Raw genomic sequence first — 26,084 nt, 5'->3', positions numbered from 1 at the left:
AGTTTACGAGAAAAAAGGAAAATGAAAACTCGAGTTTGGATTTAAAAAAAAAAATTGACATCTAAAATGGACGTGCACAAATTTGGAGAGAGATGATTCCAAGAAGTCACTGTAATTTTTAGGGATTGTAAAATCTTTATATTTTTTATATATTTGGTTTTTGAATCATCAAAATAGTGGGAGGGCGGGGGATTTTTAAGTGAGTGTTTGACTCCTAATCCATAAGTCATTTCTTTCAAAAAACATAGCTAGTTACGAATGATTGATTGATCAACCACTTTACAATGATCTATGATTTCCAAGTTCAGTGTTTTATTAATAGGCAAAAATTGACTTGTTTTGCTTGGGTAAATATCCCACCGCACGTTCACTTATGAAGTTAATGAGCATTTTTTGTACTCCTTGAAAGTTTTGGATCCTAAGGTCATTTGCATCTTCATCATGTTTCATGCATGCACACCCATATTTAAAACATGTTAGGTATAATTAGAAATCTCTTTCTTATAAAATTCCAAGCTATTAGGAGTTGTACTACTGAAATTTCCCAAACATGGAAAACAAAACTTTTACGTTCATTTGTGGTGTGTGAATAAATTTTTTTTACTTACATTTATTAATTCTTGGAATGCAGAAACTCTAAAATTTTCATTTTGTTGTGACTTATCATTTATTTTATGAGAAAAAAGGGTGAGTAAAACTTTAAGTTTGGATTTAGAAAAAAAATTTAACATCTAAAATGGAAATGCACAAATGTAGAGAGAGTTTATTCCAAAAAGTCTTTGTAATATTCAGGGAATGTAAACTCTTTTAGTTTTTTATATATTAGGCTATGCAATCTTCAGAAAAAGGGGAGGCGGGGGATTTTTAACTAAGTGTTGACTCCCAATCCGTAGGTCATTTCTTACAAAAAAATAACCCGTTATGCATGATCGATCGATGAATCACTTTTCAATGATCTATGATTGTTAGGTCAGCTCTTTTGTAAATGAGCAAAAAAATGGCTTGTTTCTCTCGAGTAAATATCCCAATGCACATTAACTCGAGAATTTATTGGGCATTTATTGTTCTCTTTAAAATTTTTGGATCCTTAACATTTTTCGAGCAAGCACATCCAAATTTAAACATGTTAGGATCAATTTAAAATCTCTTTCTTATAAATTCCAAGCTATTGGGAGTTGTACTAGTGAAATTTCCCAAACATGGATAACAAAATTTTGGTGTTCATTTGTGGGGAGTGAATAAATTTTCTTTACTAACATTTATTATTGTTTTTAATTTTATACAAAGATAAATTCTAAAATTTTCATTTTGTTGTCATCTATTTGCCTTATCTTTTTTTTTTATATATGAAAAAAAGGGAAAGTGAAAACTCAAGTTTGGATTTAGAAACAAAAATTGACATCTATAATGGAAATACACAAATGTAGAGAGAGATGATTCCAAGAAGTCTCTGTAAGTTTTAGGAATTGTAAACTCTTTTTAGTTTTTATATATTAGGTTTTTCATTCATCAGAAAAGTGGGGAAACGGTGGATTTTTAACTCAAAGTTTGACTCCTAACCCATAAGTCATTTATTACAAAAACATAGACTGTTACGCATGATTGATTGATCAACCTCTTTACAATGATCTATGATTCCTAGGTCCATTTTTTGTAAATAGGCAAAAATTGGCTTGTTTGGCTCGGGTAAATATCCTTTTGCACATTCACTTTAGAATTTAAAGAGCATTTGTTGAACTTCTTGAAAGTTTTTGACCCTAAGGTCATTTGCATCTGCATCATGTTTCACTCATGCGCACCCATATTTAAAACATGTTTGGAATATTTAGAAATCTCTTTCTTATAAAATTCCAAGCTATTAGGAGTAGTACCAGTGGAATTTCCCTAACATGGAAAACAAAACTTGTGTGTTCATTTGTGGTGTGTGAATAAATTTTCTTTACTTACATTTATTAATTCTAGGCATACAAACACTCCAAAATTTTTATTTTGTTGTGATCTATTTGCCCTATCTTTTTGTTTATAAGAAAAAAAGGTGAGTGAAAACTCAAGTTTGGATTTAGAAACAAAATTGAACATCTAAAATGGAAATGCATAAATGCAGAGAGAGTTTATACAAAAAAGTCTCAGTAATTTTCAGGGATTGTAAACTCTTTAAGTTTTTTATATATTGGGTTTTGCAATCATTGGAAAAGGGGGAGGAGGGGGATTTTTAGCTGAGTGTTTACTCCCAATTCGTAGGTTATTTCTTACAAAAATATAGCCCGTTACGCAAGATGGATCGATGAATCACTTTACAAGGATCTATGATTTTTAGGTTAGTTTTTTTGTAAATGGGCAAAAAATGGGTTTTTTTTTTCAGGTAAATATCCCACTACACATTCACTCGAGAATTTAAAGAGCATTTGTTGTTTTCTTTAAAATTTTTGGATCCTTAGGTCATTTGCATCTTGAACTTTTTTTGAGCATGCACTTCCATATTTAAAATGTGTTAGGATCAATTAGAAATCTCTTTCTTAAAAAATTCCAAGCTATCGGGGGTTGTACTGGTGGAATTTCCCAAACATGGTTAAGAAAACTTTCGTGTTCATTTGAGGGTGTGAATTCATTTTCTTTACTTACATTTATTATTGTTTTTAATTTTATGCAAAGATAAATTCTTAAATTTTTAATTTGTTGTGATCTATTTGCCTTATCTTTTTGTTCACGAGAAAAAGGGAAAGTGAAAAATCGTGTTTGGATTTAAAAACAAAAATTGACATCTAAAATGGAAGTGCACAAATATAGAGAGAGATGATTCCAAGAAGTCTTCTTAATTTTTGGGGATTGTAAACTCTTTTTAGTTTTTATATATTAGGTTTTTCAATCATTGAAAAAGTGGTGAGCGTGGGATTTTTAACTGAGTGTTTGACTCCTAATCCATAAGTCATTTCTTAAAAAAAAGTAGCCCGTTACGCATGATTGATCGTTCTACCACTTTACTATGATCTATGATTCCTAGGTTATCTTTTTGTAAATAGACAAAAATTGGTTTGTTTGGCTCGGGTAAATATCCCACCGCACGTTCACTTCAGAATTTAATGAGCATTTGTAGTACTCCTTGAAGGGATCCTAAGGTCATTTGCATCTTCATCAAGTTTCTTGCATGTGCATCCTTATTTAAAACATGTTAGGAATAATTAGAAATTTCTTTCTTATAAAATTCCAAGCTATTAAGAGTTGTACTAGTGGAATTTCCCAAACATGGAAAAAAAACTTTGGTGTTCATTTGTGGTGTGTGAATAAATTTTCTTTACTTATATATATTAATTCTAGGCATACAGAAACTTCAAAATTTTCATTTTATTGTAATTTATTTTCTTTATCTTTTCGTTTACGAGAAAAAAGGGTGAGTGAAAACTCAAGTTTGGATTTAGAAAAAAAATTGAACATCTAAAATGGAAATGCACAAATGCAGAGAGAGATTATACCAAAAAGTCTCTGTAATTGTTAGGGATTGGAAACTCTTTAAGTTTTTTATATATTAGGTTTTGCAATCATCAAAAAAGGGGGAGGCGGGGGATTTTTAACTGAGTGTTGACTCCCAATCCGTAAGTCATTTCTTACAAAAATATAGCCCGTTACGCATGTTGGATCGATCAATAACTTTACAATGATCTACGATTTGTAGGTTAGCTTTTTTTAAATGAGCAAAAATATGGTTTTTTTTCTCTCGAGTAAATATCTCACTGCACGTTCACTCGAAAATTTATTGAGCATTTGTTGTTATCTTTAAAATTTTAGGATCCTTAGGTCATTTGCATCTTTAATATTTTTCGAGCATGCACTTTCATATTTAAAACGTGTTAGGATCAATTAGAAATATCTTTCTTAGAAAATTCCAAGATATCGGGGGTTGTACTAGTGGAATTAACTAAACATGGTTAAGAAAACATTGTTGTTCATTTGTGGAGCGTGAATAAATTTTTTTTACTTACATTTATTATTGTTTTTAATTTTATGCAAAGATATATTATAAAAATTTTATTTTGTAGTGATTTATTTGCCTTTTCTTTTTCTTTTCGATAAAAACGGAAAGTCAAAACTCATGTTTGTATTTAAAAAAAATGGACATCTAAAATGGAAGTGCATAAATGTAGAGAGAGATGATTCCAAGAAGTCTCTGTAATTTTTATTGATTGTGAACTCTTTTTAGTTTTTATATATTAGGTTTTTCAATCATCGGAAAAGTGGAGGAGCAGGGGATTTTTAACTGAGTGTTTGTCTCCTAATCCTTAAGTCATTTCTGAAAAAAACATAGCCCATTACACATGATTGATCGATCAACCACTTTACAATGATCTATGATTCCTAGGTCAACTTTTTGTAAATGGGCAAAAATATGTTTGTTTGGCTTGAGTAAATAACCCACCTTCACTTCAGAATTTAATGAGCATTTGTTGTACTCCTTGAAAGTTTTGGATCCTAAGGTCATTTGCATCTTCATCATGTTTCATGCATGTGCATCCATATTTAAAACATGTTAGGAATAATTAGAAATCTCTTTCTTATAAACTTCCAAGCTATTAGGAGTTGTACTAGTGGAATTTCCCTAACATGGAAAACAAAACTTTGGCGTTCATTTGTGGTGTGTGAATAATTTTTTTTACTTACATTTATTAATTCTAGGCATATAGAAACTCCAAAATTTTCATTTTGTTGTGATCTGTTTGCCTTATCTTTTCGTTTACGAGAAAAAAGGGTGAGTGGAAACTCATGTTTGGATTTAGAAACAAAATTGAACATCTAAAATAGAAATGCACAAATGAAGAGAGAGAGTTTATTCCAAAAAGTCACTGTAATTGTCAGGGATTGTAAACTCTTTAATTTTTTTATATATTAGGTTTTGAAATATTCAGAAAATGGGGAGGCGGGGGATTTTTAACTGAGAGTTGACTCCCAATCTGTAGGTCATTTCTTAAAAAAATATAGCCCGTTACGCATGATTGATCGATAAATCACTTCACAATGATCAATGATTGTGAGTTCAGCTTTTTTGAAAATGGGCAAAAAATGGATTTTTCTCTTAGGTAAATATCCCACCGCACATTCACTCGAGAATTTAATGAGCATTTGTTGTTCTCTTTAAAAGTTTTGGATCCTTTGGTAATTTTCATCTTTAGCATTTTTCGAGCATGCACATCCATATTTAAAAAGTGTTAGGATCAATAAGAAATCTATTTCTTATAAAATTCCAAGCTATCGGAGGTTGTACTAGTAGAATTTCCCAAACATGGATAACAAAACTTTTGGGTTCTTTTGTGGGGAGTGAATAAATTTTATTTACTTATATTTATTATTGTTGTTAATTTTATGCAAAGATAAATTATAAAACTTTCATTTTGTTGAGATCTATTTGCCTTATCTTTTTGTTTACGAGGAAAAGGGAAAGTGAAAAATCGAGTTTGGATATAAAAAAAAAATTGACTTAAAAAATGGAAGTGCACAAATGTAGAGAGAGTTGATTCTAGGAATTTTATAATTTTTAGGGATTGTAAAATCTTTTTAGTTTTTTAATATTGGGTGTAGAAATCATTGGAAAAGTGGGGTAGTGGTGGATTTTTAACTGAGTGTTTGACTCCTAACCAATACGTCATTTTTTACAAAAACATAGCCCATTACGCATGATTGATCAATCAACCACTTTACAATGATTTATGATTCCTAGGTTAGCTTTTTGTAAATGGGGAAAAATTGGCATGTTTGGCTCATGTAAATATCCCATCGCATGTTCACTTCAGAATTTAATGAGCGTTTGTTGTACTCCTTGAAAGTTTTGGATCCTAAGGTCATTTGCATCTTCATCATGTTTCATGCATGCGCATCCATATTTAAAACATTTTAGGAATAATTAGACATCTCTTTCTTATAAAATTTCTAGCTATTAGGAGTTGTACTTGTAGAATTTCCCAAACATAGAAAACAAAACTTTGGCGTTAATGTGTTGTTGTGAATAAATTATCTTTACTTATATTTATTAATTCTTAGCAAACAAAAACTCTAAAATTTTCATTTTGTTGTGATCTATTTTGCTTATCTTATTGTTTATGAGAAAAAATGGTGAGTGAAAACTCAATTTTGGATTTAGAAACAAAATTGAACATCTAAAATGGAAATACACAAATGTAAAGAGAGTTTATTCCAAAAAGTCCTAGTAATTTTCTGGAATTGTAAAGTCTTTAAGTTTTTTATATATTGGGTTTTGTAATCATCGAAAAAGGGGGAGGCAGGGGGATTTTTAACTGAGCGTTGACTCCCAATCCATAGGTCATTTCTTATAAAAATATAGCCCGTTACGCATGATTGATCGATCAATCACTTTACAATGACCTATGATTTTTAGGTTAGTTTTTTTGTAAATGGGCAAAAAAATTGCTTGTTTCTCTCGAGAAATATCCTACCTGACGTTCACTCGAAAATTTAATGAACATTTATTGTTCTCTTTAAAAGTTTTCAATCCTTAGGTCAATTGAATATTTAACATTTTTCTAGCATGCACTTCCATACTTAAAATATATTATGATCAATTAGAAATCTTTTTCTTATAAAATTCCAAGCGATCGGGGTTGTACTAGTGGAATTTCCCAAACATTGTTAAGAAAACTATGGAGTTCTTTTGTGGGGCATAAATAAATTTTGTTTACTTACATTTATTATTGGTTTTAATTTTATGAAAAGATAAATTCTTAAAATTTTATTTTGTTGTGATCTATTTGCCTTATCTTTTTGTTTACGAGAAAAAGGGAAAGTGAAAACTCGAGTTTGGATTTAAAAACAAAATTACATATAAAGTAGAAGTGCACAAATGTAGAGAGAGATGATTCCAAGAAGTCTTTATAATTTTTAGGGATTGTAAACTCTTTTTAATTTTTATATTTTAGATTTTTCAATCATCGAAAAAGTGTGAGAGCGGGGGATTTTTAATTGAGTGTTTGACTCCTAATCCATAAGTCATTTCTGACAAAAACATAGTCCATTACGCATGATCGATCGATCAAGCACTTTACAATGATCTATGATTCCTAGGTCAACTTTTTGTAAATGGGCAAAAAAAATGTTTGATTGGCTCGAATAAATATCCCACTGCACATTTACTTCAGAATTTAATGAGCATTTGTTGTACTTCTTAAAGTTTTGGATCCTAAAGTCATTTGCATCTTAATCATGTTTTATGCATGCACATCCATATTCACAACATGTTAGGAATAATTAGAAATCTCTTTCTTATAAAATTCGAAGCTCTTAGAAGTTGTACTAATGGAATTTCGCAAACAAGGAAAACAAAAACTTGGCGTTCATTTGTGGTGTGTGAATAAATTTTATTTACTTATATTTATTAATTTTAGACATAAAAAAACTCAAATAAAAATATAGAATTTTCATGGCATATAGTAAACCGCGAGCTACCTCAAGAATATGACAGTTCTTCCGTTCAGATACACATGATGTCTGATGAATAATGCCATTTTCTTGACAAAACGAGTAAAGATCTTTGGATGTGTATTCTTTGGCATTATCCGACCGAAGGACTTTAATTTTATGCCAAAAATGAGTGAGTACCTTTGCATGAAAAGATTTAAATACCAATGGTATTTCAGAATGCTCTTTAAACAAAAATAACCAAGTGGTACGAGTGAAGTCATCAATGAATGTAATATAATATTTCATATGAGAAATGTTGGAGACACTCGAGGGTCCCCATACAACATTATGAATTAACGAAAAAGGTGAGACACTTTTAATTTTTACATGAGGTGAGTATGTAGACCTCTGATGTTTACTCATTTTATATGCTTCACAATGAAGGTCCGACCGCACTTGATGAGAATGCAAAATGTCATATTATTATTCCTTAATTCTTAGGATTTTATAATTATTTGGTGCCTAAATATACTCATTATTCTTATATTTGGATTTAGGATGCAAATGAAAGCGTTAAGGGCAAAATGAAGTTAATTGGGCGATTCTGGACAATTTCAACATTGCTGCATAATCTGGGCATAGCTCTCTCATTCGAGCTCTGATGGAGATGATTACAGATGCTATGGAATTTCACGAAAAAATTTCTACAACTTTAATGTTTTGAGTTTTGAGCAATACGGGCTGAATCCGGGTCAAAACCAGGCTTGAAGTCGCTGCACGTGCACTGTGACCCTGACCTGATGCACGAAAAGAAAAACCTTAAACCGAGAGAAAGAAGGGGAATAAAAGCAAAAAATGAGTTCGGTGACCCTGACCTCATTTTCTCTTCTCCAGCTTTTCCTCTCTTTTCTCTAGTTTTTTTTCTTTAGATTTCTTCATGGCCCTGCATGGCTAAACTTTCAGACTTAGTCAAAGGAAACTGAAGCCTCGGTATCAATACAACTGTGAGAACTAATTTATTTTCATCGTTCTTCTGAAATTTTCGTTCATGATTGTCTCGTTTAATCCCTAGGAGGCCTGCTAGTTTATTACTCAATGCAATCTACTGCTAGGTTAGATTCTGAAATTTTCGTTCATGATTGTCTCGTTTAATCCCTAGGAGGCCTGCTAGTTTATTACTCAATGCAATCTACTGCTAGGTTAGATGTCAAATCCATAATTGTTTGATCTCTCTAACTTGTGAAGAAATCAAGATTTGATGATTTGTTGCATCAGAAATTATTAGATCTTGAGATGAATGCTAGACTAAATTAAATGCAGATGCTTGTGCTTGTGTTATTTAGCTTCATCAATCTCTCTAAATCTTAAGGCTAATGTTAGATTAAACCTTTAGCGCTTGTCTTGGGTTGTTTAGTAGTTAGGGTTAATTGGATGGCTCGTTTTCTAATTAATAGTTCCAAAGGTGAATATTCAAGTATGAATTGATATATGCCATCAATGATCAGTTGTGAAATCCCGATGGTGGATGTTGACTTAGACCAAGGTTTGTTCTTTTGATTGATTTTGATTCTTTTAATTTGAATTGTTTCTAAGTTGTTTTTTTTTAAAAGTGTTTTCGTTATACTCAAACCCCCCCATCCTTGTTCATGGAGCATAAAAGTAGACTAATCAGTCTTCGTGGGATCGATCCTTACTCGCACTACTACATATATTTTTAGGAGTGCAGGTTTTATTTTTGGTTGCCTGCGACATCACACCAAATTTTGGCGCCGTTGCCGAGGAGTGATTCTAGTTGATTTTTTTTGTGTTTCTTATGATCCTTATTTCATTCTTGAAAAAAAAATTCCTGATTTTTTTTTCATGTTTTATTAGAGTTCCCTTGATTGTTTATGACTGTATCTCGATCTTCTAATCAAGGTGATTTACAGTGCGGTCCAGAAATAGAGAGAACTTTGCGCAGGTTAAGGAGAGAAGCTCAGAGGAATTCGGAAGAGAACGATCTAGCTCTTGATTTCCCATTTGATAAAGAACCTGATTTAGAGGAGGAAGAAGTCATGGCTGGAAATCGAACTTTGAAAGAGCTTGCAGCCCCTGATTTGAATCAACAATCCTTATGCATAACGTTCCCCACTTTAGATGCTATACTACATTTGAATTAAAATCTGGACTAATACATCTTTTGCCCACTTTTCATGGTCTTGGAGGTGAATATCCTCACAAGCATCTAAAGATGTTTCATGTGGTATACATGAGTATGAAACACACGGGGGGTGACTGAAGAGCAAGTTAAATTACGAGCCTTTCCGTTTTCTTTGAAGGATTCGGCTAAGGATTGGCTCTATTATCTACCCTCCGGGAGTATTACCACATGGGGCGAGATGAACAGATGCTTTTTGGAGAAATATTTCTCAGCTTCAAGGGCGGCCAACATTTGGAAAGAAATTTGTGGTGTAAGGCAGCATAATGGAGAGTCCCTAGACGAATATTGGGAATGTTTCAAGAAATTATGTACAAGCTGCCCCCATCATCAGATTAGCAACTTCTTATCTAGTATTTCTATGAGGGCCTTCTACCCACTAATAGGAGAATGATTGATGCTGCTAGTGGAGGAGTTTTGGTGGATAAAACTCCTGAGGCCGCAAGAAACTTGATTGCAAATATGGCGGCCAATTCTCAACAATTTGGCACTGGGCTTGACCTTCCATCTAAGAATGTTAATGAGGTAAATATTTCCTCCCTTGAACAACAAATTGCGAGTCTAACTTCTCTTATTCGTCAAATGGTTGTAGGTAATATGCAAACAATGAAGGCTTGTGGGATTTGTTCAGTAGTAGGGCATCCAACTGATATGTGTTCAACTCTTCAAGAGGAGCCCACTGAGCAAGTGAATGCGGCAGGTGGTTTTCTTGGACAACCACAAAGGAAGTATGATCCCTATTCGAACACTTATAACATGGGATGGAGGGATTATCCCAACCTTAGCTATGGGAATCCACAAGTTAATCAGCATGTGACTCAAAATCACCCAAGTTACCAGCAATATAGGCAGCCATATTCCCCTAGACAACAACCGGGCCAAATTTCCAATTCAGGTATGTCTTTAGAAGATATTGTTAAATATCTTGCAACTAATAATTTGCTATTTCAACAGGAGACAAGGGCCAATATTCAAATTTTGGACAATCAGATGGGTTAGATGGCGACTGCAATTAGTCGGCTAGAGGCACAAAGTTTTGGTAAATTACCCTCTCAAACGATAGTAAATCCAAGAGAAAATGCAAATACAATCTTTTTGAGAAGTGGTAAAGAGGTTGAGATTCCGGTAAAGGCAACCCCTACATCATCGGAGCAAGAAAAGGAGAAAAATGTCATCGCAGACAGGAACGTTCCCAATGATGATGACATACCTAAGCGTAAGTTTCCACCACTTTCTGATTATAAGCCAGTTCCTCCTTTTCCTCAGGCTTTGGCAGATTCTAGAAAATATAAGAAAAATAAGGATTTATATGAGACTTTCCGTAGATGTGAGGTAAATATTTCAGTTTTAGATGCTATTAAACAAGTTCCTCGTTATGCTAAATTCCTGAAAGAACTATGTGCAATTAAGAGAAAACAGAAACTTAAAGGATATGAGAAGGTGAGAGTAGGGGAGAATGTTTTTGCAATTATTCAAAGAAAACTCCCTACGAAGTGCAAAGATCTAGGTATGTTTACTATCCCTTGTATGTTAAGTTCCCTCGCCATGGATCGAGTCACCCGACGATCTCCTCTTGATTCCATTTGTAATCCTCTCTCTGGTGAAGTCTGGAATTTTTCGAATCACCAATGATGGAAATAGATCAAGCTTTTAAAAGGAAGCTTGCACCTTGGACCTCGTTGGAGAGAGAATCCGATCTCTAGTTTACACTACTGATCAATTGCTTAATTCTCATTCCACCCTTCGTTCCCCTTATAAGAGAGGAGTAGGGTTCGAGTACACAGCAAAGGCCAATAACAAGGCCCATGAAAAGAAGGAAAATTTCACCTAAACCATCCAAGTGCTTAAACCCAAAAATTACATGATTTACCCATGGTGTCTATTAGTCACTCGACCTGCTATGGGGTTCATAACATCACCCCCACCCCCTCCTGGAGAAAGTGTTTGTCCTCAAGCTAAAAGTTGTGATAGACAGCACGGAAGGTTGTAACGGTTCCCATGAGGTTTCAGCAGTGTCAGTCTCCGTCCACTGGATGAAAATCTCCCACACACTAGGTATACGATGAGCCTGCAACACAAAAGTTGGAGATGGCAGCATACGACTGAAAGAGCTCGATTTCTCTGATTTTTTTTTTTTTTTGGAGGGATGCATGCCGAACGTCTCTACGTCGCCTCAAGCAACATGGATGTCCTTCCTCAAGCATGGACTGGTGTGACACAACCCTTCATGGCAGCCCCCCCATTGGCAAGGTTGCACGGCCCATGCTCTGCCAGCAAGGCAGCAACAACCTCAATTGGGAAGATTGCTTCCCCCGTAGAACTATCCAGGCCACATGTGTTCTGTAATTCAGATGAGCAATGAGGTAACTGAACTACATGAGGAAGCTCACTGCATACTTGTTCGTCAATACCATCATCAGCCGAAAACCCAGCTTTCCAGGAATCCAACCAGTTGTGCTTTCTCAACATTCCAGGCAGCACAAGCTGTTGCTCACTGACTGGAAGAGAACCTTCATCAGTGATAGATGCTTTATCTGCCAACAACGTCTCAAAATCAATGGGATGAAGAGAATCTTTAGCAAGGACAACCCCTCTACCACCGAGGATTTGGTCAAAGTCAGAATTGCCCAGGTGGTGCTCAACTGCATTATATTTTTCAGGTATATCAGCAGCAATGTGAAATATCAGCACCCTCTTGGGCTCAAGAGCTCTACTAATGGGACATGCAGCCATCACAAAAATTATTTGTGTTGCTGTCCCTATCCGGCTAGAATGAGCTACCTACTGCAGAGGAGTATCTGTTGTGCGCACCACAACAGATAATTGGGCAGAAGACGTTACTTCTACGAGTACTCCTAGAATTATCAGCATTGGTCGCAGCAGTGGTACTTTTGGCAGCTCTGGTTTCTGCCGTGTCAACATAGCGCTGTACACTACCGCTATGTATTGATTGGATGGAGTTGGAACAAAAGGTAGAACTTCTATTCTTCCAATAAACACTGCTTTGCTGCTGGCCTAAAGAGGGATGGATCGGTGTTCTGGTGGTCAACTTGTTTGCATAGATTTGAACAGCAATAATCTCTGTAGCTCCTTGATTCTCATGAGCTATAGAACCAACCTGTGATACATTGACATGTTCTACATTTTGTAGGTACTGTTCACCTTCATCATTTTGAACCGGTGTTATATTTTTCTGTTGAGTTGAATGCTGCATTGCCTCCACAGTAGCAATTTGGAAAATTGGAAGTGGCTCTCCTGCCCACCCCAAGAATACTACAGCAGTAGAAATTTGAAACTGGTGAACCCATTGCTGCAATGTCACAGCAGTAACAACTAAAGTCTAGACTGATAATCCGACCAATCTATGAACTTGAGCCCCTGCCCGCTGCCCTTTCTCGCTCATACTCTGGATGACACACGGAGCTTCTTCTGATATCTTTTCAACCAATCCAATATAAGTAGCAACAAATGGTGACTGCCCAGCCTCTAACTTCTCAAGGCAAAACCCAATCACCTCTCCCGGCTGCTTCCCTTGACACCATCCGTGAACAAAAACTGTATTGCTGAAAGCATTGGAAGATACAACAAATTTCTTCATTTTCCTGAAAACCCCTTTTTCATCTTCAATTTTAGTGGTGTGCAGCAACCGTCCCCACCACAACCATATAGATTACAATTTCAGGGATTGTACCCTGGTGATGCATTAACCCAAATAGATTCATAGTTCCTTGAATCAAACCATCATGGCATCGACCCTCTAGCACTGCCACGACATTGGGAATGAGCCCATTTCTTTCATTGTCCTGAAATTCTCATCAGCATCTTGAGGTGATGGGTTGGGTGAAGCAGCTAGATGTAGTTCAGAGTCTTTGGTGGACTTTTGTGGGAGGAACTTTGCTGTCGTCTGTGTATTGTGTTTAGCATGACCAATTAAGTAAATTCACCTCATAATCTATCCAACCAACATCCATATCATCCAAAAGAATTAACACAACTTGTTGAAATGGATTGTTACTCCTGGAAAAATGACCCAACACAGCCACCCTGTTGCTGTAGTCATTCACCAGAATAGAATATGTCCTCTGCCCCTGTGAAAATAAATTGTTGACGGAAAACATAGCTAAGGCCGTCTGCTGCCCAAATTGGAAGATGGCCATGATTCCAGAAAGATTAATTAACCGCTTTGGCTTTGCCGACCAACCCACTACATCATGTTGAGTCATTAATTCGAACAACTACCCAGCATTAGGATCCCCATTGAATGTTATAGACTTGATAGCCGAACGAGTCATCCAAAGGCGTCGGAGTTGAAGTGTTTATGGAAATGTTTTGTATTGGAATTAATTCAGCCTTCTCAGCAACTATTTCAGCAGCTTAGCAGATTCAGCATGCTGAGCGTGTAAGCCATGATGGCTATTTTTGTAATCCTGATTGATGCAGCAACTTAGCTCAATTTGTATGTGTCAGCTTTAGGCATGTAAGCCATATAAAGGCAGCTTATGTAAGCCATATAATGGCAATGTATGTAATTATTTTGGCTCCTCTTCGAACAACTTAAGAAGGGGAAAATGGAAATGAAAAGCTATCAAACATTTTAACCCAAAAACAGAACACGAACAGGAGGTTCCCCTCTAGACGAAACAGGTTGCTGTCTCCCTTAATGAGCAGTAGGTTACGGTCTCCCTCAGAGCCGGGTTACCCTTACTTCCTTGCAGCCCTTCCAAGCTCTTCCCTTTTCTCCTTTCCATCACATATTTCACCCAGATTTTTCCATCATAGGCAGACTTGGACGATTACAGCACACTGGTGTTGAACCTGTGCTGGACGTAGAGTCTCCTTTCTGTCGGATTACAAGGTCCATGGTCCGAGACCATAACACATTGGTATCAGAGCGGGGAACGATGGGAGAGATGTCAAGCCAGGAAGAGAGGTTCGAAAGGTTCAGAGAAGAACTACATGAGATAGAGGGTCGACTGGCAAGCATGCTGGACAACATAGTATCTCGTTCAGTAGCTCAGGCGAATCAACAACTGTCTCAGTAGGTTTAAGAACTCTGAACACTGATTCGAAGGACACCCAGCCAAAATGGGGGACGCACAGAAAACTTTAGTCCCAATGGAGGACGTCCAGAGCCTACCACCATTCCAAGGTACACCAAAATGGAATTTCCAATCTTTAGCGGGTTAGAGGACCCTTTAATTTGGATCTATAGATGCGAGAAATTTTTTCTCCATCAATGTATTGCTACAGTGGACAGAGTGGGGTTGGCCGCCTTCCACATGTTCGATGAAGCGCAACTCTGGGGCCACCAACTAGAAAGAGAGCACCCGGGCATCGGTTGGCACGAATTTACAGAACAATGTACTATCCGGTTTGGGCCTTCTACCCACGCTAACCCATTGAGTGATCTCATCCTCTTAAAACAGACCGGCAGTGTCGCTGAGTACTAGAAATTTTTTCAGGAGAAGTTAGCCCGAGCTAGCCATGTGGTCCAAGTAGATCAGCAAGTTAGCTTCTTCACAGCGGGATTAAATGAGGTACCGCCGGACCAGAAATTGAAGCCTGGAAAGAACAAGGTTTATGCTTCAATTGTGATGAATAGTATACCCGTGGACACCGCTGCAAGAAACATTTTTGGGTGGAACTGGAAGAAGAAGAAGAAGAGGAAGCACCGCCAGTGGAAGAGGTTGCTACTGACGAACCAGAGGTCTCCATCCATGCCATTACAGGCCTTTAGACTACCACCATAATGCAGCTCTGTGTGCTGGTTGACGCCTAGCCACTGGTGGCTCTAGTGGACTCCGATAGCACCCACAATTTCATCAGCCTTACCGCCGCCAAGTATTTACAACTTTCGGTGCAATCCCAGCCAACCGCTTCAGTGTTTGTTGCCAATGGGGACAAGGTACCGAGCTATGGGGTCAGCAAGTCTGTCTGGTTCACCATTGCTGGACATCACTTTTCAGCAGATTTTTATATCATACCACTCGTTGGTTTTAATCTCGTCGGCGTGAGGTGGCTCCAAACATTAGGGCAAAACTTTTGGGATTTCTCTGCCCTTACCATGAGCTTTGAATGACAGCACCTCAGAGTCACACTACAAGGCCCTCCTACCAAAGGTGCAGCACAACTGCATACCATCCAGCAGCAGCAGCCCACTGTCCACACGTTGGACTCACTGATGGAAGCATTTGCTAATCTATTTCACCCACCCAACAGCCTACCTCCCATGCGCCACTGTGATAAAAAAATCTGTTTGAAGGCTGGCTTCGAAGTTGTGGTGGTGCGGCCCTATCGATACTCCCACCTCCAAAAAGATGAGATTGAAAAGCAATGTGCTGTCATGCTTGACCAGCGCCTTAAGGCCGAGCACCTCTCCATTCTCATTCCCTGTCTTGCTGGTGAAGAAAAAGGACCACACATGGAGATTTTGTGTTGATTACCGGGAATTAAATGCCAAGACCATTAAGGACAAGTTTCCCATTCTGGTGGTCGATGAACTCCTAGATGAACTCCACGGGGCAAAAATTTTCACCAAGCTCGACTTGCTGTCCGGCTATCATAAGGTCCGCATGCATCACCCGAACATCGAGAAAACAACTTTCCGCACTCACCATGGCCATTTCAAGTTTATTGTCATGCCCTTTGGCCTCTCCAATGCGCTATCCACCTTCCACACATTGATGAATGAGGTATTTCGCCCCTTTCTCAAAAAAATTGTCCTTGTTTTCTTTGACGATATCCTGATTTTCAGCAAGAGTTGGGTGCAACACCTCCAAGACCGGTGTAGGGTCTTCTACCTTCTCCGGACACCACTTATACTTGAAGCACTCCAAGTGCTCTTTTCGTCAGCCACAGGTGGCCTATTTGGGGCATGTGATTACAGCCTCCGGTGTCACTATGGATCCCACCAAAATTGAGGCGATCATGCAGTGGCCACCACCCCGCAATGTTGCTGCCTGACGAGGTTTTTTAGGCTTAGCGGTGTATTACAGAAAGTTCATCCAGAATTACGACCACCTCGCAGCATCCTTGTCCAACCTGCTGCGCCGCAACTCCTTCCAGTGGACGGAGGCTACAGAGAACTCCTTCAACGTGCTCAAACAGGCTCTCGCTTCAGCACCAGTGCTACAACTACCAAATTTTGAAGACGACTTTGTGCTGGAATGTGATGCCTCTGGAAGTGGAATTGGGCCAGTCCTTCATCAATCCCAGCACCCCATTGCATATTTCAGCAGGCAACTCGCCCTCCACCATCATCAATTTCCAGCGAGCGAGAATTAATTGGATTAGCAAAGACCGTGCAACACTGGAGGCCTTATTTGTGGGGCCGTTTCTTTCGCATCCACACTAATCACTCCAGCCTCAAGTTCTTGCTGGACCAACGCATCTCCACACCACCTCAACAGCACTGGATTTGCAAGCTCATGGGCTTCGATTTTGCAGTGGAACACAAACTAGGGCCCTTGAACCGAGCAACGGATGCTCTCTCCCGTCGGTCAGACGCCGCACTGCAACTTGCCGCCATCAGTCACCCCACACCACTGCTGCTAGAGGCCATACGTCATGAGCACCAGTCCACAATTGCATTATAGAAGTTGTCCCAAAAAATTTCAGCAGGTCAGATGACGCCACACTGGTTTATCCTGGACCGCGTCATCCTGTACAAGCGGTGCATTTACCTCCTGCCTTCATCTCCATTGGTGCTGCAAATTTTATCAGCCTACTATGACAACACACATGAAGGGCTCCAGAAAATGGGACAACGGATACGCGACGATTTCTATTGGGCTGGGTTCAGGTCTCATGTTGCTGAATATGTTGCTGCCTACCTGATCTGCCAGTGCAACAAGGCCGACCATTTGTCTCCGGCTGGGGTGCTCCAACCCCTCGACCTTCCTACTCAGGTATGGTCCGACCTCTCCATGGATTTTATTGAAGGGTTACTGAGAGCAGCGGGTAAATCCATCCTTTTTTTGTGGTTGATCGGCTGTCCAAATATGCCCATTTCATGCCCATGGCCCATCCGTATACAGCAGTCACAGTCGCCCAAATTTTTTTTGACAACATTGTTCGTTTGCTTGGTATTCCTGAGTCAATAGTGAGTGATCTTTACCAGTGACTTATGGAAAGAACTCTTCAGGCTCTGCGGCACTAAACTCAAATATTCGTCGGCATACCACCCACCCGCAAAGAGATGGTTAGACCGAAGTCGTGAACCACACCATGCCCTTGTTCGGCTTCGGCAAGCTCAAGCCCGTATGAAGCTTTAGTATGATCAGCACCACCGGGATGTGCAGTATCACCCTGACAATTTTATTTGGCTCCACCTCAAGCCATATCGCCAGCACTCCATTGCTGGGACACGCCGCAAGCTATTCCCCAAGTACTTTGGGCCATACAAAATTCTGCAGCGAGTGGGACAAGTTGCATATCAGCTCCAGGTGCCACCGGAGTCTCAAATCCTTGATGTTTTCCATGTTTCACTGCTCAAGCCTCTCAAGGGACCAGAACCTCAGTCCATCCCTGCTCTGCCACCGGTTGAAGACGGTAAGGTCTCTCTCACTTTGGTCAAAATTCTGCAGTCTAGATACCTCCAGGACAGCACCCAGATTTTGGTTCAATGGTCACATACTGATCCCACTGAGGCCACGTGGGAAGACTTATAGGTGTTTCAGCATGTGTACCCTTCATTTGAGCTTGAGGACAAACTCTCTTTCAAAGGGGGGAGGGATGTTATAGACTCGATAGCCGAACGAGTCATCCAAATGCGTCACAATTGAAGTGTTTATGGAAGTGTTTTGTATTGGAATTAATTCAGCATTCTCAGCAACTATTTCAGCAGCTCAGCAGATTCAGCATGCTGAGCGTGTAAGCCATGATGACTATTTTTGTAATCCTGATTGATGCAGCAACTTAGCTCAATTTGTATGTTTCAGCTTTAAGCATGTAAGCCATATAAAGGCAGCTTATGTAAGCCATATAATGGCAATATATGTGATTATTTTGGCTACTCTTCGAACAGCTTAAGAAGGGGCAAATGGAAATGAAAAGCTATCAATCATTTTAACCCAGCAATAGAATACAAACAGGGAGGTTCCCCTCTTGACGAACCAGGTTGCTGTCTCCCTTCACAAGCAGTAGGTTACGGTCTCCCTCAGAGCCGGGTTACCCTTCCTTCCTTCCATCTCTTCCAAGCTCTTCCCTTTTCTCCTTTCCGTCACACATTTCACCCAGATTTCCCCATCATAGGCAGACCTGGACGATTACAACACACTGGTGCTGAACCTATGCTGGACGTAGAGTCTCCTTTCCATTGGATTACAAGGTCCATGGTCCGAGACCATAACATTGAAGCATGGAGAAATAGGTTCATAAAGAGAGAGGGATGCACGCTCCACTGTAAGAAAGGATGGAACGACCATTGCATACCTAATGTTTTTCCTAGCAACCACGAATGAAAGTCTGTTTACAACACCACTAGCAAGGGCCTCATCTTGTTGAACCCTTTGGAATTCAAAATCCGTTGTGAGAAATCTCTCTTCTTCCGCCAGGGCCACAATATCTACTTCGAAATCGAAATCTTTGGGTTTTTGGGCTTGTTGGTTCATATAAGCCGTCAATGGTGCTTGGCTGGATTGTTCATACCTCGTGCCAACTTCGAGCCCGTTGAGCCTAAGTTGTTGCCGACGACAAACATAATGAAGGAGTGGCCAAAATGTGGAACCTGGTTTCTTAATGACAAACAGGTGGTTTGTTGTTGCTAGAGCAGAGTAGGTCTTCGGATTTGAGGTTGCCCCGCCGTATGATTTCGAATGTTTGAAAAGCTTTTCCAAGATAGTGAGCTCTCAGATTTCAGGCGTCTTCTGTTTGGGAGGACGGATGGCATCCAGTGAGAAAGGGTTTGACAGCAAACCCCCTTCCATTTTTTTCGATGAAGGTTGTGGGGATGATCCTTCCGATTTTGAACATGTTGAGGCCCCAATTTTGAATGTCGCCGCCACTGAAGAGACAGAGGGCTCTCTGATTTCTTGCATCACGGATTTCTCCAATTTCGTTTCTGTGGCACTACCCGGAATAGTAGAAGTCCGAGCAATATATGGTTCAAATCGAAGACTGATTTGAAGAATAATATTTTTAATCTTCTTAAGATCAGTGTGGAGTGCAGCGTAGTGAGTCTGTGTTTCAATCCAAAATTCCTCCAACAGATTGCGACAATCATATAGAGAAGAAGAATCACTAACGGTGGTCCTGTCTGATCCATGGCAAGGGAACTTAACAACATGGCATCAGAGCGGGCTCCCACATCGCAAGTTTGACTCCCCGAGGGGAGTTCCACGGTGTGGGTGATTGCGGACCCCGAACACGATGGTTGTAAGGGATTATGGGATCCTGACCTGGCTCCCATCGCTAAGTGTTAAGCCGCCATGGACGTCGGCTTGCGAAGGTGGGGTGTACTGTTATGGTCTTGGGGTTAAGTACCTATGCCTTCCGATCCTAACAGACCGGTCTTTTGGGTAGTATTGGTTAGATACTTAACATTGTACGTTTGGTAACACCAAATTTGAGAAGGCCATGATTGATTTAGGATCTTCGATTAATGTCATGCCATATTCTATATATGCTTTTTTGAAATTCGGACCTTTGAATAAAACTGGTGCTGTGATTCAATTGGCTGGTAGATCTAATGCCTATCCTAAGGGTGTAGTTGAGGATGTTCGTGTGCAAATTAATGATTTGATTTTCCCTACTGATTTCTTTGTGCTTGATATGGAAAATGATGATCAAATTGCTCCTATTTTGTTAGGAAGACCATTCTTAAAGGCATCCAAGACTAAGATAGATGTTCATAGTGGCACACTTACCATGGAATTTGATGGTGAAATTTTTAAGTTTAACATTTATGATGCCTTGAAATATCCTGGTGATGATAATCCTGTTTATTCTATTGATGTGATTGATTCTTTCGCACAAGAAGTTTTTGAACTTGATAGAAAAGATGAATTGGAAGTTGCCATTAGTAAGCATCTTGAAAAAGAGAATGAGGAGTTAGCCTTGAGTTCTGATTTGTAGGAAATTGTTGCCGCATTGAATGATATTCCATAGTTACAACAGTTAGATAACGTTCTTTATATTGCCTTACCAGTTTCTAATGAGAGGCCTTTACCCTCTGTTTTGCAGGCTCCCACTCCAGATTTGAAGCCTATTCACAGTCACCTCAAGTACGTGTTCCTTGAAGATGGAGGAACGTTACCAGTGATCATCTTTAGTAAACTTAGTGCACCGCAAGAAGAAAAGCATGTGCAGGATGAACCTCATTTGCAGGAAACATTCTTTGATGAGAAATTGCTCTCCGTGAGTGTGACATTACCTTGGTATGTGAATATTGTAAATTATTTGGTTACTAATATGTTACCTCTTGGTTTGTCTAGGGCTCAAAGAGATAACGTCAAGAGTGATGCCAAATACTATGTGTGGGATGACCCATAATTATGGAAGCATTGAGTCAAGCCAATGACAATAAACAAAGGTGTTGTTTGGGAGGCAACCCAAGGGGAGTTCGTTCCTTTTTCTCTTTATTTTTGCATTTATATTTTGGTTATTTGTTCCTTCTCTTTACATTTTGCCTTACATTGGGGACAATGTAACTTCTAAATGTGGGGGAGGAGATTTAGGTTGTGTTTCAATTCTGTTTAAAAAAAATTCTTTGTTTTTTTTTTGTGGTTTTTAATGATTTTTTGGTTGTGTATGTCATGATCAAGATTAAATTAGGCTCTTGAAAGATTCATAACATGATTGAATAAGTAATCTTCCAACTGAGAATGAATTAGTCTAGTTATTTTCTTTGAGGATGGTAGTGACTAAATTTGGTAGACAAAAGCCAGTGAGATTTTGAGCATTTAGATTGACACATCCATATATCAGTCTCAAAATTTTTTTTTCATGATAGATAATCTTCCATGGATTTGTTTCACTAGAACTTGCCATGATTCTCTTTGAGGTCACATTGACACATGCATTCATAAACATGATTAAGGCCCTCTTTGTTATAAGCTACATAAGCCAAACAGCCTACCTTGTAATTAAATTTTTTTCCTTTTGTTGAACCCTTTGAAATTTTTTGGTTTTTTTTTTTTTTGGGTGAACCCATGTTACAAGCTTTAAACATGAAAAAAAAAACCTTTACCCAAGCCGTAGAGCTAGTGGAGCATCATTGTTCATCATTATGGTTCGTATGGGTGTGCAAGAAATAAGTGTGGGGGTGTCTGGATTTGTGTTATGGCTATGATTGGTGAAATGGAACATGTTTTCATACCAAATTAATGAGTTCCATTGTTAGTAAAAAAAAAAAGGTGAAGAAAAAAGAGAAGAAGAGAAGAAGTGATGGAGGGAATGGCTTTTAAAGTTACAAACTGTTCGTGTTCATAATTCTTCCTAAAATTCCAAGAAAGGGGTCTATTTATACGAGATAGATATAAATTGAAGAAGATGCTGAGTGGAGTGATTGGTTTTACATGTCTAATATATTCGAGCTTGAGTTGATTCAATTTTGCTCCACTAGTTTCAATGGCTTTTGAGCAACATTCCCAAATATTTCCCACCTTGATCCTAAACCCCGTTACAACTCTTGAAAGTCCTTATGATTTTTTTTATGCATGTGATCTGAGTGGTGGAGAATGAGAAGATATGCAAACCTATGGTAGATCATTGTCATTGGAATGAATTTGAGAGAAACACATACCCTTCAAGCACATGAGAGTCGAGTGTTTATTTCTGTGAGGGTCTACTTATTTAGTTTACTCCATCTTTGAATGAAAATGCTTACTAAGTAATTGTAAGTTGTTTAAGAATTTTTTTTCATGATATGTGATGAGTTTTTAAGAGCTTGGTTATTTTTTGTTGATGGCGTTACAACCTTGGTATTTTTGGGAAAGTGAATTTGAGTTTTGCCTGAGGACGAGCAAAAGCTAAGTGTGGGGGAATTTGATGAGAATGAAAAATTTCATATTATTATCCCTTAATTCTTAGGATTTTATAATTTTTTGTTTTTTTATTTAGGATGCAAATGAAAGCGTTAAGTGCAAAACGAAGTTAATTGGGCGATTCTGGACAGTTTCGACATTGATGTGTAATATGGGCATAACTCTCTCATCCGAGCTCTGATGGAGATGGTTACAGATGGTATGGAATTACAAGAAACCATTCTACAACTTTAATTTTTTTTTTTTTTAGCAATACGGGCTACATCCGGGTCGAAACCTGGCTTTAAGTTGCGAGACGTGCACTATGATCTAGACTGGATGCACGAAAAGAAAAACCCTAAACCGAGAGAAAGAAGGGGAATAAAAGGAGAAAAGGAATTCGGCACCCCTGTCCTCATTTTCTCTTCTCCAATTTTTCCTCTCTCTTTTCTCTATTTTTTTTATTTAGATTTCTTCATGGCCTTGCGTGGCTAAACTTTCACAGTTGGTCAAAGGAAACTAAAGCCTCGGTATCAATACAACTGTGAGATCTGATTTATTTTCATCGTTCAATTTATGTTTTGAGTATCTGATGTTCTTCTGAAATTTTCGTTCATGATTGTATCGTTTAATCCCTAGGAGGCCTACTAGTTTATTACTCGTTGCAATCTACTGCTAGGTTAGATGTCAAATCCATAATTGTTTGATCTCTCTAACCTGTGAAGCAATCAAGATTTGATGATTTGTTGCGTAAAAAATTATTAGATCTTGAGAAGAATGCTGGACTAAATTAAATGCAGTCGCTTATGCTTGTGTTGTTTAGCTTGATCGGTCTCTCTAAATCTTAAGGTTGCTGCTAAATTAAACCTTTAGCGCTTGTCTTGGGTTGTTTAGTAGTTAGTGTTAATTGGCTGGCTTGTTTTCTAATTAACTACGAAAGGAGAGATAGGAAGATAGTTCCAACGGTGAATATTACCCTAAACCCTAAATCCCGATGGTGGATATTGACTTAGACCAAGGTTTGTTCTTTTGATTGATTTCGACTCTTTTAATTTGAATTGTTTCTAAGTTATTTTTTTAAAAGTGTTTTCGTTATACTCAACCCCAACCCCCCTCCCCCCCATCCTTGTTCATAGAGCATAAAAGTAGATTAATCACTTTTCGTGGGATCGATTCTTAATTGCACTACTACATATATTTTTAGGAGTATAGGTTTTATTTTTGGTTGCCTATGACAGAACACCAACACTTTAGGACAAAATAATGAATAGATTGGACAAACGGATGTCCCAACTGGTTGTGCCATAACCTAGTTTCAGTGTCACAGGTGGATGCAATATTTATTTGTGGCACATCTAGGTAGTAGAGGCCCCCTTGTTCACGTTCTCCACCAATCACTCACTTCGTTGTAAGATCCTGAAACACACATGAAGTGGGTGAGAAAGTCATAGAGGAATTAAAATGTTTGGTGAGTTGACTAATCGATAAAAGATTCAAAGGGAAAGTAGGAACAAAACGGATATCAGTGAGTAGAAATGATGGTGTAACAGAAGTGGATCCTTTCCCTTGCACTTAAGTTTGAGAACCATCATCAATGGTAACAAATTTATGTGAAATACATGGAGAAACTGAGTATAGAAGATGTTTGTTACCTGTAAGATGCTTGGAGGCTCCTGAGTCAATTATCGAGGAGGAAGAGGAGGAAGAAAACATACCTAAAGCGGTGGTGGCAGTGGTTGGTGAAGAAGTACTTGAGGAGGACCCCATCATGGTCTTAATTTTCTGGAATAGTTCATAGTCTTCATCAGTAAAAGTATACTTTGGAGTTTTTTTGGTGGATTACTCTTCCTTTGTATCACTCACTAAGGCTTGGTTCGCCTTATTTTCATTAGCTTTATAACATCTTTCACGAGAGTCGCCCAATCTACCACGTATAGAGCATTCTTTCAGGTGAAAGTATGTGTCTCTAGTGTGGCCATATCACTTACAATGGGTGCATTCCTTCCCATCTGTTCGGTCAAAACCAGTCCTTCCACCTCTTCCTCTTCCTCCTCTATAAAATATGCCTCTGCCTTGGCCTTGGTCAGATGGTGTTCCCCTATGTTCAAAGTACATAGCGGATGGCATTTCACTAGTAGAGGGAGAAGCGTCTGGAATACTGAGAAGTGTAGTACATACATCATCAAAAGTGGGAACTGCGGACGAGCTAAGAAGGTGAGTCTTAGCAACTTCAAGATGCGGTTTAATGTTAGTAAGGCATATGGCATTTATCGATGCCTCTTTATATTTATCTTGGATAGAGATATCTGTAGAGGTTGGCTGGGCAAGTTTCCATTCTTGAAGAAAGCCATGAAAGCAGACCAAATATTCATGTATATTGTCTCCTTGTTTGGTGGTAAGCATCCATTGTAAAATATCATATGGATTTTTTAAGTTGTCGCAACTTGAATACAACTTGGAGCATGTCTCCCAAATTTGTTTAGCCGTCTCTAAATGAATGACATTATTGGAGACATGTTCTTTTATACTATTGATAAGTCAACTAATAACCGACAAATCAATGTGGACCAGTTCATAAAATTTGTGGTCCCATAAGGGTACAGTGGTGATTCTGAGTATGTCACTCTTGTAACTCATATTATCTTCAGCCATACTAGGCAAATCAAGTAAAATAGTTCTCCAATCAAGTAATCAAAATATGACCAAGTGGAAGGCTTTAACCAACTCGGTTAATGGAGATGCTTAGAATAAATGATGTAATTAATTTTAATGGATAATGACTCATAAAAGGCTCAACATCATTTTTTTTATCCAGTGATCTTGTTCCCAAAGATTTATAAAAAAAATCCAATATGAACTGGTCTCGGTCAAAGTATTGTGCAAACCGACAAAAACTTGATAGTGCCTTGGACCCAATTTAACACCCCACAAGCTGGTGGGACCCACCATGAGCTCGAAAGATTTCAATAAGAGTCCTCAAAAAAAGTGGCTCTAGCTAAGAGATGAGGAACATGTGGGACCCACAAAGAGTTGAAGATCAAGTGGGACCCATAAAGATACCACGAGCTAGTATCTCTATCTACATGAGCTGAAAGATCATGTGGACCCACAAGATAAGACCAAGAGCTAGCTCTCTAGCTTGATTCAAGTCCTTAAAAAAGGTGTTTGTAGTTGAGTTAAATTAGTCTCTTAAATAGACTTATCATGATAGGCTTATCTTGGAGAGTTCTAGTTGGAATGTACTTAGGAGTCCCAAAATTACTTGTACATGGACTCTATCACTTACTCAACTATAAATAGAGGTGATTGTAACTCAGAATTCATCAAGAAAATTTCTTATATTTTTTGCTTATCTCTCATGTGAAGTGTTCTCTCTCTACTCTCTGTTATTTTCCTTTTTTTCTTTCTCTCTCCGCTTGCTCGAGGTATTAGTCATGGGATCCTAAATTCAATATGGTATCAGAGCTACCAATTTAGGATCCCCATTATTCTCTATGAAGATTTGATTAAAAGCTGATCATAGA

The 26,084-nt window shown here is 38.3% G+C and overlaps 1 non-coding gene and 1 pseudogene across 1 annotated transcript; one reads left to right on the top strand and one right to left on the bottom strand.

Annotated features, from left to right (window-relative positions):
* Nucleotides 1-7,839: 7,839 nt before the first annotated feature.
* Nucleotides 7,840-22,762, top strand: LOC137947780 (uncharacterized; annotated as a pseudogene).
* Nucleotides 9,828-9,934, bottom strand: LOC137965332 (small nucleolar RNA R71). Its single transcript, XR_011116057.1, has one exon. It is a non-coding gene; the product is annotated as a small nucleolar RNA R71 (small nucleolar RNA).
* Nucleotides 22,763-26,084: the final 3,322 nt, after the last annotated feature.

Source organism: Aristolochia californica, unplaced genomic scaffold (genome assembly GCF_029961685.1).
Source record: "Aristolochia californica isolate CCGP_79_NKW_82.1479 unplaced genomic scaffold, dmAriCali1.0.hap1 SCAF_1, whole genome shotgun sequence".
NCBI classification, from domain to species: Eukaryota; Viridiplantae; Streptophyta; class Magnoliopsida; order Piperales; family Aristolochiaceae; genus Aristolochia; species Aristolochia californica.
The sequence above is the reverse complement of the archived record's forward strand: the minus strand, read 5'-3'. Positions and strand labels throughout refer to the sequence as shown.